Source organism: Amblyomma maculatum, chromosome 6 (genome assembly GCF_055883805.1).
Source record: "Amblyomma maculatum isolate TAMU_Amacu chromosome 6, ASM5588380v1, whole genome shotgun sequence".
Classification (NCBI taxonomy): Eukaryota; Metazoa; Arthropoda; class Arachnida; order Ixodida; family Ixodidae; genus Amblyomma; species Amblyomma maculatum.
The window spans coordinates 180,769,711-180,782,068 of NC_139349.1; positions in this window are offsets into that span (position 1 = coordinate 180,769,711).

The window sequence follows — 12,358 nt, forward strand, 5'->3', positions numbered from 1 at the left end:
AGAAGGGAGACGAAAGCCATATATTGCTAATATACAGTGACTATGGCACCTACATATTTAAGGCCCCGATGAGGCTGTATAAAGACTGTTGATGCCAGGCATATATGACCCTGGTCTGTCTATATAAGGCCATGACGACGCCATATATGTCCTTTATCAGGCCACATAAGGTCGCGAGGATACCATATATGCCCCTGATCAAGCCACATAAGGACCCGTTAGCCGTTCAGATATGGATTATATGTTGCATGATATGGCCAAATCTGAGCCATATAAGGGGAACATTTTGCATATATATGACCTTATCTGTCCTGATTTTCAATTTTATTTGCCCAGATAAGGTCTTATTTGCTGCCTTATATTTGTATCTGGCAGCATATGTTCCATATCTGGAACAGATATGAAATTTCTGTAAGGGATTGGCTGTGGAACCTGAACCGGCCAGCTCGCTATGTTCGTAGTCCCCAGGTTCATACTGGCTCCTCGTGTATGAAAGTAGATCACTTTTTCACGGAAAACCGATCCTCTGAACGTCCCGGTCATGTACAAGGCTCGCTAAGCTTTATTATGGATTTCAGTAATTTCAGTAACCACGCCTGGCAATGGCGCGGTTGCCGCCGCTGCAACCTGCCACTTATGCATCTCCCGCCGAAGCGAACGTTTATGCCTCCGAATACCTTGATGCAAGTAACTGGACTAACCCCCTGAAAAGAGGCAAGTCAAAGATTCCGACGATGCTTTTCGCAACACTGATCGCTGTCGTAATCAGGACACCAAACATGTTCAATATAGCCCAGATGAGACCCTACGAAATTCCTTAGGCCACTGCCGCCGAAGAATACTTGTAAACACATGAACTCCCCCCTCCCTCGACGGGCTCTAACCCTTCAAATCAAGTACCACGAGAATGTTGTTCTTCTTAAGACCACCAATGAGTTCACTGCACGAAGGGTAGCAGCAGCTACCACGTGTTCAAACCCGAACTCATAACATTCAAGCTGAGAGCCCCCATGGTTTCGTGCTGGGGTGCAGATCATAAGACTGAAAAAGGCCTTTCCGAAGCTAAACTCGTAGAACATCTTGAATCGTGACACGCGAATATCCGGTCCGCTCAAACAATGAGGAAGACACAGTCAGTGATAATAACGTTCGTGGGCGCCAGTGTATCCCTACAAGTCCTTTTTCGCCGCGTCTTGAATAGATGCAATCTTGAGAGACTCGAGGACTTCGAGATAAGTAGGTTCCACGAATATGGACTCATCCCTCATCCTCCGAACTATTAGCGCTGCCCACCTGCTCAGCCCAGCTCAAACAGTGAGGTAAACTTGATGGTTGCCGCTACTATTGTTTCTCCTGCGGTGCCACCCACCGTGCATTTCACCGATCATGTTCCTGACAAATATCATCATCGTAATCATCAGCCGCCTGACTATACCCACTGCAGGGCGAAGGCCTCTCCCATATTTCTCCACTTAACCCGGTTCTGTGCTAGCTGCATCCACTTGACCCCTGCGAACTTCTTAATGTCATCCGCCCACCTAACTTTCGCCGCCCCCCTGCTACGCTTTCCTTCCCTTGGAATCCAGTTTGTTACCCTAAGCGACCATCGGTTATCCTCTCTTCGCACTACATGTCCTGCCCATGTCCATTTCTTCTTCTTAATTTCCACTAGAATGTCGGTAACTTGAGTTATTTCTCTGACCCACTCTGCACGCTTCCTATCTCTTAATGTTACCCCTACCATTTTTCGTTCCATAGCCCTCTGGGTTGTCCTCAACTTAACTAGAACTCTCTTGGTTAGCTTCCACGTTTCAGCGCCATAGGTGAGTACAGGTAAGATGCAACTGTTATATACTTTCCTCTTTAGCGATACCGGTAAGCTGTTAGACATAATCTGCGAGTGCTTGCCAAATGCGCTCCATCCCAATCTTATTCTTCTTGTTATTTCTTTTTCATGGTCCGGATCTGCGGTTACTACCTGTCCTAAGTAGACATATTCGCCTACTACTTCCAGTACTTCACTACCTAATGTAAACTGACAAATATATCAGGATCAAAATAGCCGTAAAGCCGTACACGACCGAAGGAAAAGTCACAGGGACCCGCTTAAATCTTCAGGACAAAAACAGAAAAGAGCATCTAATTTCCTGCAGTCCGCTAAAAAGTTGGTATAAACTTCGCTCTAAACGCCATCTGGTCACAACAGCAGGAATCATGTGCAACCCAATTATGTCCCAAGCCGTGATGACTTCCCTCGACTAGCCTCGGCAGAGCAGAGGACTGCAGGATGCCCATGGCATCGAGAATTTCATTATCAGCCAGCTACCCTCTATATGCTTCCCAAGTCATCTACGCTCCCACACCTGTGTTACCCAAGCCCGCCAATTCCCATAGGCCACCTCAAAACGTTCTGTTAAACATTCCCCGACCCCACACCAGTCATTGCATCTGAAGATAATACGCACCACGTTAATGATGATAATGACCTGCTAATGTGGTATCTCGCTGAAGATATTTGTGCTACACGCCAAGTTTTCGACCTCATACATAACATCCTTAGCAAACTCCTACATTATGATGAACGCGTGGAATTTTCAACGTGTTCTCTCAAACCGTCTTTTCCATCTACATTAACCGAAGCCCTGCTACAGCTTGTTTCGCGTGCCACGAAAACCGGGATAATGTAGCTTATAAGGCTAGGAAAAATAATGTTCACATTGTACCATGGAACAGCAGAAACCGGAAACTACCAAACGAGCCCTCTTTATACGATGGCTCCAGACTTCGCCCTCGAAGGCCCACGTCATTCTCAGCCAGTAAGCGCGAGCTCTGAAAGGTATAAAGGTATTCCGGGCTGCAGTGCTCTGCACGCTGTTCACGACACTGATTGTTTTTCCTTAGCCAGCGCATATATTCGTCGGAATCTTCAACTTGAGGCCATCGACGTCCCCTCCCGTCTTGAACGTCACCTCACTCCGTTTTCTCTATAACAAGAACGCTCACCGAGACCTTTTTCTCTTCTCAATTTTTATAACCCTCTACAGAAAAAAAATTTGGCAAGGGCTTAGCTCTGCTATTCCGGGATATACAAAGCGTGAGCTTGGTTTATCTTGGCTTGTCCAGGCTTTTCCTTGGTTTATTAGATTATCTTGAGTTTTCATGGTTTATCTTTGCTGGTCAAGACGCTTAAGCTACGCCGTTAAGAGTGGAACGCGACAGCGTTCTTCCCCTTCTTTCATTCATGCTACAAACGCCGATGTGCGAGCGCCGGTCTGCGAACACTAACGGTTTACGAACGCTGGTCTACAAATGCAGAGCTACGAACGCCGAACTACACTGTCATGGGCGCAGTTGCTCTCCCTTTCCCTTTCTTTCTCTCCCGACACATCTCTTTCACCTATTCCTCCCCCTCCTCCTCCTTAACTATACTGTCATCGGTGTGGTTGCACGGCATTTTCCTCTCTCTCGAACAACACATCCTTTCTCCTTTTCCTCCGCTGGGGTTGCGGCGGCGGCGGCGGCAGCTGTGTCCCTGTGACGTAGCGTCACTCTGGCGCGTGCGCAGTTTGGTCGGCGCAGAGGACGCGAACTCCTTCCAACCGGCGTAGTGTAGATCACGCTACAATGCGCACTTTTCCAGCCACTAATACATTTAGGTTCAAAATCTTTTCGAGACAGATTTTTTAATGGATGGGGACTTTAATGCACCGCAAGTTATTTGGGATTACTGAATGACCTGCTGACCCAGCCGCATACTTAATGACATTAAATAGAGCTTAACTAACTGCTCACAGTAACCCAATGCTATCGCTTGGGAGAGTTACAAACACCAGCCATTCCCCATGCCAGATCGCATGGTGGGCCGCGGACTGCGGGATAACACCTGGTAGGGCGACCGTTACATTATTCAAACCACTGTCTTTAGCTGTATCTGTTCGTGTAAACATGCAATTTCGCGCACCATTCGCGACACGTTGAATACGGCTGGCTGCTTTCAAAGTTGCAAAAAAGTACTCAAAGAGGCACAGAAGCCAGCCGTGCAGGAGGGTTCCACGTTAACTCGGACCATTACCTCGTCCGCATCTGGAAAAGGCGGAAGCCACGCCCGCGCATCCATCGCACTCAGGCCAACAGTTATCGCCTGGCCGAGCGCGCCAAAATGTACCGTATAAACTGGTTCAATACAAGCTGTACGTGCTATTCAAACGAGCCCTGCAGAACTGCAGGATGATCCGCACGCACGAAGCTCTTACCGAGCTACAACCACACACTGTCACACTAAGATGGATTCCTAGTAACGCTGAAATTTAAAGCAATGATGTAGTGCACCCCATCATTCGCGGTGCAATGCCTCATCGGGCGCCTGGGCATCCTTGGCCTTATTCACCTGCATGGAAAGCTACTCTTCAATAGAAAAAAAAAAAATCAATCTTCACAATGGCAACATTAGAGAAATGTTTCGTGTGATTCCTGTTCTAGACAAATACCTGACGATATATACCAAGCAACTACGCACTCTGAGACGCATACATCTAAATACAGTTCTTACTCCTCACCGATTTTTTTTTTCTACCGTACGAGACACTCTCCCGCGTGCCCGAATTGTCCTGACCCTTATGCCAATTTTGAACACTACACTTGCTACTGCTTCGTTGCAATTCAGTCCCTCATTTTCCACAACCTCCTCCCTCAACGTGGCCGGCTTCGCTACCCTCCGACCACCTGCCGGACCAGTTGGCCTTGTTGCCCTTCAGATAATGGCGCGCAAGACAGAACAACCGCCCTATCCCATTCAAGCAATAGAGTAGAAATAGAAATATTCGAGCACTTTGAAATCGAATCTGCATGGGCTGGCAAATGCATCACCAACTGCCGGCTTCGCTGTCAGAAAACAAAGTGGAACTGCTTAGGCGGTCAAGGTGAATTTGTTTTGTAGTGTGGGGCCTCCTTATGTATTTTTTGTATCATGCTACTTCGTCTGTTTTTTTTTCTTTTGCCTTTTTAACTTTATGACACTCTACCCACAGATGGTCCTTATGTTTCTCTAGGTAGAAAGTTATTCCGCCTCCAATAAAAAATCAATACATCCTGTGTGTTATGTCTTCCTTTCCGTTTTTCTCTCGTAATACGTTTAACGCAGCTCTTCAAGGTGTATCGCCAAATAGACTCAATTACCGCACGTTTGGTCAATCTGCAATAATGCCAGAGTGACTTCAGTGCCTCGCGGCCTCATGTGATGCCCATCTAACATTCGCTGGCGTGAGCTTGTGTTCTGCGCATGTGTGAAGGTAAGTGCATGAATTCCTGCACACGCCTCAGCATGGTCTGCAATTTTGGGTAGAAGCAATCACCGATTGAAACCAGAAATTGTTGCATTATACCGTCGCGCTTGCGCAGACCACGATCGTGTGCTGTCAAATGTTATGATGACCTTACTGCTTCATTGACAGTTCACTATCTCTTCCTGCTTTTATTAGGAAAGCACATTAAACACTAAAAAACGCATCGCGTGCTGCAAAATGAGCCTCTCTTTGTTATTAGAGCGTACGCTCTACCACTCCAGGGATAAAAACTCGCAAATCGACTTGCCATTCTTCTCTGACATCCAAGCCGATAAAGGTGAAATCTGTATTATGACTTTTCTTTCTTTTACTATATAAACCAACTGTAGATCCGAAAGTTATTTATAGTAAGGAACTGGAGTAGTATCTGTCATATTTCTCGGCGCACATTTCAACCGTGCCTAAAGGACGGGGCGGGAGTAAAAGAAGGTGGGCCGTAGTGGAAGGCTGTGTATTAATTTTGACCACCTCAGGATCCTTAATGGCACTACCATCGCTCTACACACAGACGCCTTTGGGCCTCGCCTCCCTAGTCGGGTTCGAACCCTGGTATTCCGCAAGACTAGCCGAGCAAATCTAAAAGATATAGTACAGTATATCACCGCATACCTACTGGCGAGAGCAAGGATAATATTGTTACGGAGAAGTGGCTGGCAAAACTAATTTATTTACAGGGTTTCGGGACATCGCGGAACGGTCAGCGAACAGTCAGCTTCTTAGCCGCGAGCCTCCGCTCCTTCATCTAAGTTGATCCCACTGCTTGTGAGGGTGGTGTATCACTTCCCCCGGTTCAGTCAAAGCTGATCCAGATCAATCACATTAGTCAGCAGGCCGACGGCAAGGTTTCAGGCGTGCGACATGGGCGACCTGGGTTTTGCGGCACCGGCGATGACTCAAATAAACTTTAGAGATGAAGTAATTTACACCACTGAGGCACTCTAGAATGCCGAAGGAGCCGCAGTACGTGAAAAGAAATTTCTGGTAATGGCCTGGCCGGCACAGAGGGGTCCAGAGCCAAACGCAGTCACCTGGAGAATACGTGACTGCGATGCAGCCTTTATTGTAGCATGCCTTAGTGTGACCGTGTGTGCGGAGGGTTCTCAGGAAAGCAACTCTGCGTGCTTCTTCTTCACGGTATAGTTCCGAAGCGAATGTATCAAATGTATAGGTAATAGCAAAATCGTGTCGAGAACGCTGCGTGGCGGACGGGCGTAGAGAAAAAATAACGATGAATATCCGGTGGTCTCATGCTGGGCAGTATTGTACGCGTAAGTGATAAAAAGCAGAACAGTGTCCCAGTTCGTAAGGTCAGTGTCAACGTACATCGCCAACATGCTCGTCGAAGTGCGATTTATGTGCTTTGTCAGGCCATTCATCTGTAAACAATAGAGTGCAAAGCGACGGTAATCACAGTGACATAGACAGAGTACCTCTTCCACGACATCGGCAATTAATTGACGACCACGGTCACTAATCATAACTCGAGGGGCGCCGTTTCGAAAAATGGCGGAGTGCAGCAAAAAGGGGGAAACGTCTCCTACTTTGCCAGACATGAGAGCAGCGATCTCTACGTATCGTGTACATTAGTCGACGCATGCAATAATCCAGCGGTGGCCGGTTGCTGATTTGGGAGGAAGAAATGGGACGAGTAAACCAACACACTTTACGTGGACGCAGCACGACCAAACAATGGAGTGACGACTGTAGTAGTCTCAACACTTTCAGGATCAGTAGTGAACTGCGCCTCGATAAAAATATCCAACCCCACTAACGCAGAGGAGACAGTTATTGCATTAGCTCTAGCATCTAACCCCAATGCCGTTGTCCTCAAGGCTTCACAGTATGCCTGTCGCAACTTCAATAACGGGTTGATTCACAGGTTATGGATGCCAATGCTGAAAAAGTATCCAACAAGCCAAGCCCCAGTCATCGGGTTTTCTGGTCACCTGGAAACATCAGGAGGAAGCAATGCCGCCCACAGGCATGCCCGAGCTCTTCTAAGCCGGGCATTTCTCCCAGATGACCATGGAGGGGGCTCTGACCTAGAAGCTTCAGCAGTGGGCTGACAACCTCGCACCATACACAAAAGCCAGGAAATTGTACCCAGCACCACATGAATCTCTTGACAAGTTAGAAGAGAACCACCCTTAGGAGACTAAAAACAAACACACACCCAATGACTGCTAGGTTAAACCAGTGGTACCCTACACTGTTTTAACTCAAATGCTTTTTCGTAATCAATGAATATTATGTATAAGGGCTGGTTATATTCTGAGCATTTTTCTATCATCTGATTGATGGTATGGATATGATCGATAGTAGAGTACCGTTTCCAAAAACCTGCTTGATCCTTTACTTGATTGCCGTCTAAGGCTGTCCTGATTATATTAGCGATTACCTCAGTAAATACCTAATACGGGGCTGAAACGTGTAGGCTAACGAAGAGAGTTCTACTTAAGTTGAGGAGGACAACCCAGAGGGCTACGGAACGAAAAATGGTAGGGGTAACTTTAAGAGATAGGAAGCGTGCAGAGTGGGTCAGAGAAATACTCAAGTTACCGACATTCTAGTGGAAATTAAGAAGAACAAATGGGCATGGGCAGGACATGTAGTGCGAAGAGAGGATAACCGATGGTCGCTTAGGGTAACAAACTGGATTCCAAGGGAAGGAATGCGTAGCAGGGGGCGACAGAAAGTTAGCTGGGCAGATGAGGTTAAGAAGTTCGCAGGGATCAAGTGGATGCAGCTAGCACAGAACCGGGTTAAGTGGAGAGATATGGGAGAGGCCTTCGCCCTGCAGTGGGTATAGTCAGGCTGATGATGATGATGATGATGATGACCCTACACTGTGTAGGGTACCACTGTGTAGCTAATCTCTACCACATGGTATTGGCATGCCAATTCAATCACATAGTAGACTTCATTCCAAACCCATCTGAAGAGCAGCGGGAGGCTATTTTGCTCAGCTACGATCCTGACCGTCAGGACTGACTGGTGGGGAGGGCCAGCGCGGCAGCAATATCCAGCGGACTACAGGACTAAGCGGCCCACCCATATAGTCTATAGAACGGTAAGGATATTTTCAATCCAATTTAAATGGAAACGGGATAAAGCGAGTCGATGCCAATTTTCTCAAATAGGGTATGCGGCTGGCTGCTTGGTTGTAGCAGTCCAAAACGTGGAGTATTGCGATGCTTGAACTGTTCGCACAGGACGCAGCAGGCAATGTACTGGCGTGCTGCCTTATATCATTGGGGCCAATAGAATCGTTGCCGTGTTCGATAGTATGTACGGGCAAAGCCCAAATGGCCGTATGCAATACCGTCATGCATGGCGTGAAGGATAGCGCCACGAAGGCTAGCAGGGACCACCAGAAACAGGCGGGCATCCTCAGCTGAATAGTTCTTAAAAAGCAAGCCATGAATGGCGAACGAATTCCTCTCAGGTGCAGACGTGCGGGCTTGGTCGAAGAATTGTTTAAGAGCAGGGCATCGTCGCTGCTCTTGCTCAATTGTCTAAGTACTAAAACATCCCACGGAGAGGGGAGAGAAACAGTATCGAGATGATCATTATTACTCGCTGCATCCAGTAGAGGAAAGCGTCACAAACAACAGTCCGCGTCAGAGTGGCGGCGTCCGCTTTTATTTGAGACAGTAAAGTCATATCGATGGGGCGCAAGATCCAACGAGCGAGTCGACCGGATGGCCAACAAGCCAACATAAAGAGCGGTGATCAGTAACAATGTTGAAATGGCGCCCATGTAGGTGTTTCATGCCTGATGAGAGTAAAACAGGTTAATTTGATGCGTTCACTGTCCACACGTGTGCTGTTCCTTCCTCTACTGCAGCAAGAGCTCTTGGCACCAGAACATTCTTTTCTGCGGCGTTTTGGAAGTCTGGTTCAACCAGCAAATAGGAAGTTCCCAGAGATTTTTAGAAGACCGAATAGAACAAATATTGCGGCTCTGGTTGGTAACACACTGAAGTCCAGTGTTACACATAATTCTCCATCGCGGTGTTCGGTTGAATTGTCCACAAAGGTAGCAATCATATTGTGGCGAAGGGAAATTACACCAGCACCGCAGTCCATTGTAGCCCCATATTCAAGTAAAACGTCAATACCTAATATGATATTGTAGGTTGCATGGAGTAATGCGTCAGACTTTGTCCGAAACTCTTCATCGGCAATAACGACTGATATGAAACGCATACCAACGGGGTGAAAATTTTCGCCTCCCGCACCAAGAAATCTAGCAGGCTTATTCCTCGTAAATTCAACGTTCCGTCTGAGGTGGTTTTTAAAGGCAAGACTTGACACAGATATAGCGGCACCAGTGTCTACCAACGCGCGAGTATTTATGCCACCAAAACACACAGACACTTTATTTTTTAACATAAGGACAGGAAGATGAATTGGTGAGGACGACCGTACCGCGACCTCACCTCTATCGGCTGCAGCAGTTAACTGTCTGGAAGCGGCGATACAGAGCGGCGGCGTGGCGACACTGACCGGTGTCGCTGGATAGGTGGTGTGGAACTGCGATCGGAAGCGGGGGAGCCATTTTGAAGTGTTTCGTATCGCAGCGGCCGGGAACGAGGTGGGTTGCAGGGCTCGTAGTCATAAAATGCCGCCGAAATTTGACCAGAAGGACTTACGTACAAATGTGGATGTGCCTCGTATTGCTCCCGACGCTGGCTGTACCGAGATATGTGCCCACGACAGTCACAATGGTACCACACCGGAGCCGGACGATGAGTTACTCAGGGGAAGTAATATTTGGCAAGGTATTAGCGGTGAGGGGCAGGAACGGCACAGTCATCTGAAGGGTGGTAGTAGCTTTGCGGCCCTGGTACTTGGTCTTCCACATAGTGACCTGAAAATGAGCCCAGGAGGGGGTCAGCTGCAGGATCGCTGCCAATACTACGTCGCGGATGATTGTAGCTCGGTCTAGCGCAGACGGGCGTTGATTCAATACGCTGTTGCCGGAGCGCACATTCTTGGTAGGTGTGGCCAGTTGGATGCTGGAATTTCTCGACCAGAAACATTCCGCCGGAATAAAGTCTCCGTGTGATTACGGTTACTCTGGACACTGGCAAAGGTGGGAACATTGGAAAGACGACCAAACGTCGGGGTGATACGCGAGTCTTTAACGCCTCAAACGCCTTTAACGCCTCAAGGATGGACGACGTCAGAAGTGGCAAGATTTTTTTTCGTAATGAGGAAATTGGTGGTATCTTCAGCAATTATTTTCAGAAAGTGGCCAACTTTATCTGCTGACAAGGCACGGTTAACAGTGCTGCCGAGCTTTAGCAGTTATATTTACTTACATGTTGCGCGTCTCACCTGGCCGCTGGGCTCGTTGGGCAAGGGTTTGTTCGGCCTTTTTATTGTGTACCAATTAGTTACCAAAGCACTTTCTCAGTTCTTTCGTGAAACTGTCCTAAGTAGTAAGGGAATCTTCGTGGTTTTCGAATCATAGGAGTACAGTGCCCGCCAGAGAGAAAACCACATTTGTCAGCTGCATGGTTGTGCCCCAGCGGTTATACTTGCTCACTCGTCGGTAATGTGAGAGTCACCCTTCCACATCTTCATCAGACCTTCCAGAAAACGTACGCTGCTTGCGCTGATGCGGCCACTAGATTATCTGTTCAGGGCAGTGTTGTTGGTGCCTCCCAGACGTCCCCGGAAGCTGGTCGTTTCCTATTGAGGTATTTATAGTGGGCATGATGACGGCAGCCCGGCCAGACGTCGGCTAGTTCGGGTGGCTGATCGGCCCAAGATCGAAACCGAATACCTCTACCAAATGTTACGAAGTAGCAGTTGGCAAAACTGATTTATTTACAGGAGTTGAGGACGTCGCGGAGCGGTCAGCGAATGCTCAGCTTCTCAGCCCGCGTGCCTCCGCTCTTCGCCCTCTTCACCTTTATCGCACTCCTTTTGAGTGGCAGGTATCAATAAGGTAGTTTCGTTCATTATATTAGCAGCATGATAGAAACTATAACCTTATAATTTTGTTTATATACTAAGTGTCATGATTATTACAATTAACTGAAGTAAAATATGACCATTTCTGTAACATTAATAGCTACTGATGGGCACATTACAGTTAAACCATTGCGTATATTCCACCATATTCCGCAACCAGAAATAAAGAAATGTGGATAGTTCCTACACCTAGAGCATATTATTCAGAACAATCTATCTCTTACACGCTGCCAGTGCAATTAAATGAATAAAACAAGGAAATGCTCTACCCTTTCCAGCATTCAAATACTGTTATTAAGAATTTTTTTTTGAACAAGTTTGTGTGATGTGACGCTGCATCAAATTTGTGTTGGTACTTTTTGCTTGTTTTTCCAAGGTGTGTTATCTTCTTTTGTGCTATAACGTATAGCGCAGAATTTATTGCCGCGTGTCTGATGCAATGCCTACGTGAAAAAAGGAGGCAGGACCTCTGTGGAACTTCCGAGCTTTTTAGTCCTGTCTCCTTCTCTAATATGGAGAAAATAAAAGGCTGAGAGTAATTGCATACTATGCAGTGCAGAGCTAGCGCTCGATAAACTAGGTTTGACCATTCCGACCTCCACCAAATTTTTTTCTGCTCTTGATTCGCGCAGAAAAAGGTTCTCTGTGCAGGCCACATAGCTATATTCATCTGAATCTCCCAACGTACAGCGTAATCTCCTGTTAGCTTATGGGCCTGCTAGCCCTAGATTATTACCGAGGACACTCATCAATACAGTGTCTCAAGTTTCCTTGGTTTTGCAAGATGTATTTTTATTAAAGCCTTCTTAGCCTCGTTAAGGGCGTGAGCAGGACGTGTAGGCAGAATGTGCGTATAGCAAGAAGCAACAAGAATATAACATGACTTTGAATTAAGATTGTCACGCAACCATTTTTTGTGCAGCATTTAAGGTGGTTTCATACCATTCAGCATTCCATTTAGCTCCTATCTGCTAGTCAAGTTTGGTGCTAGCTTGCTGTAGCAATTGGAACTGCCCACATATTGAGCTATT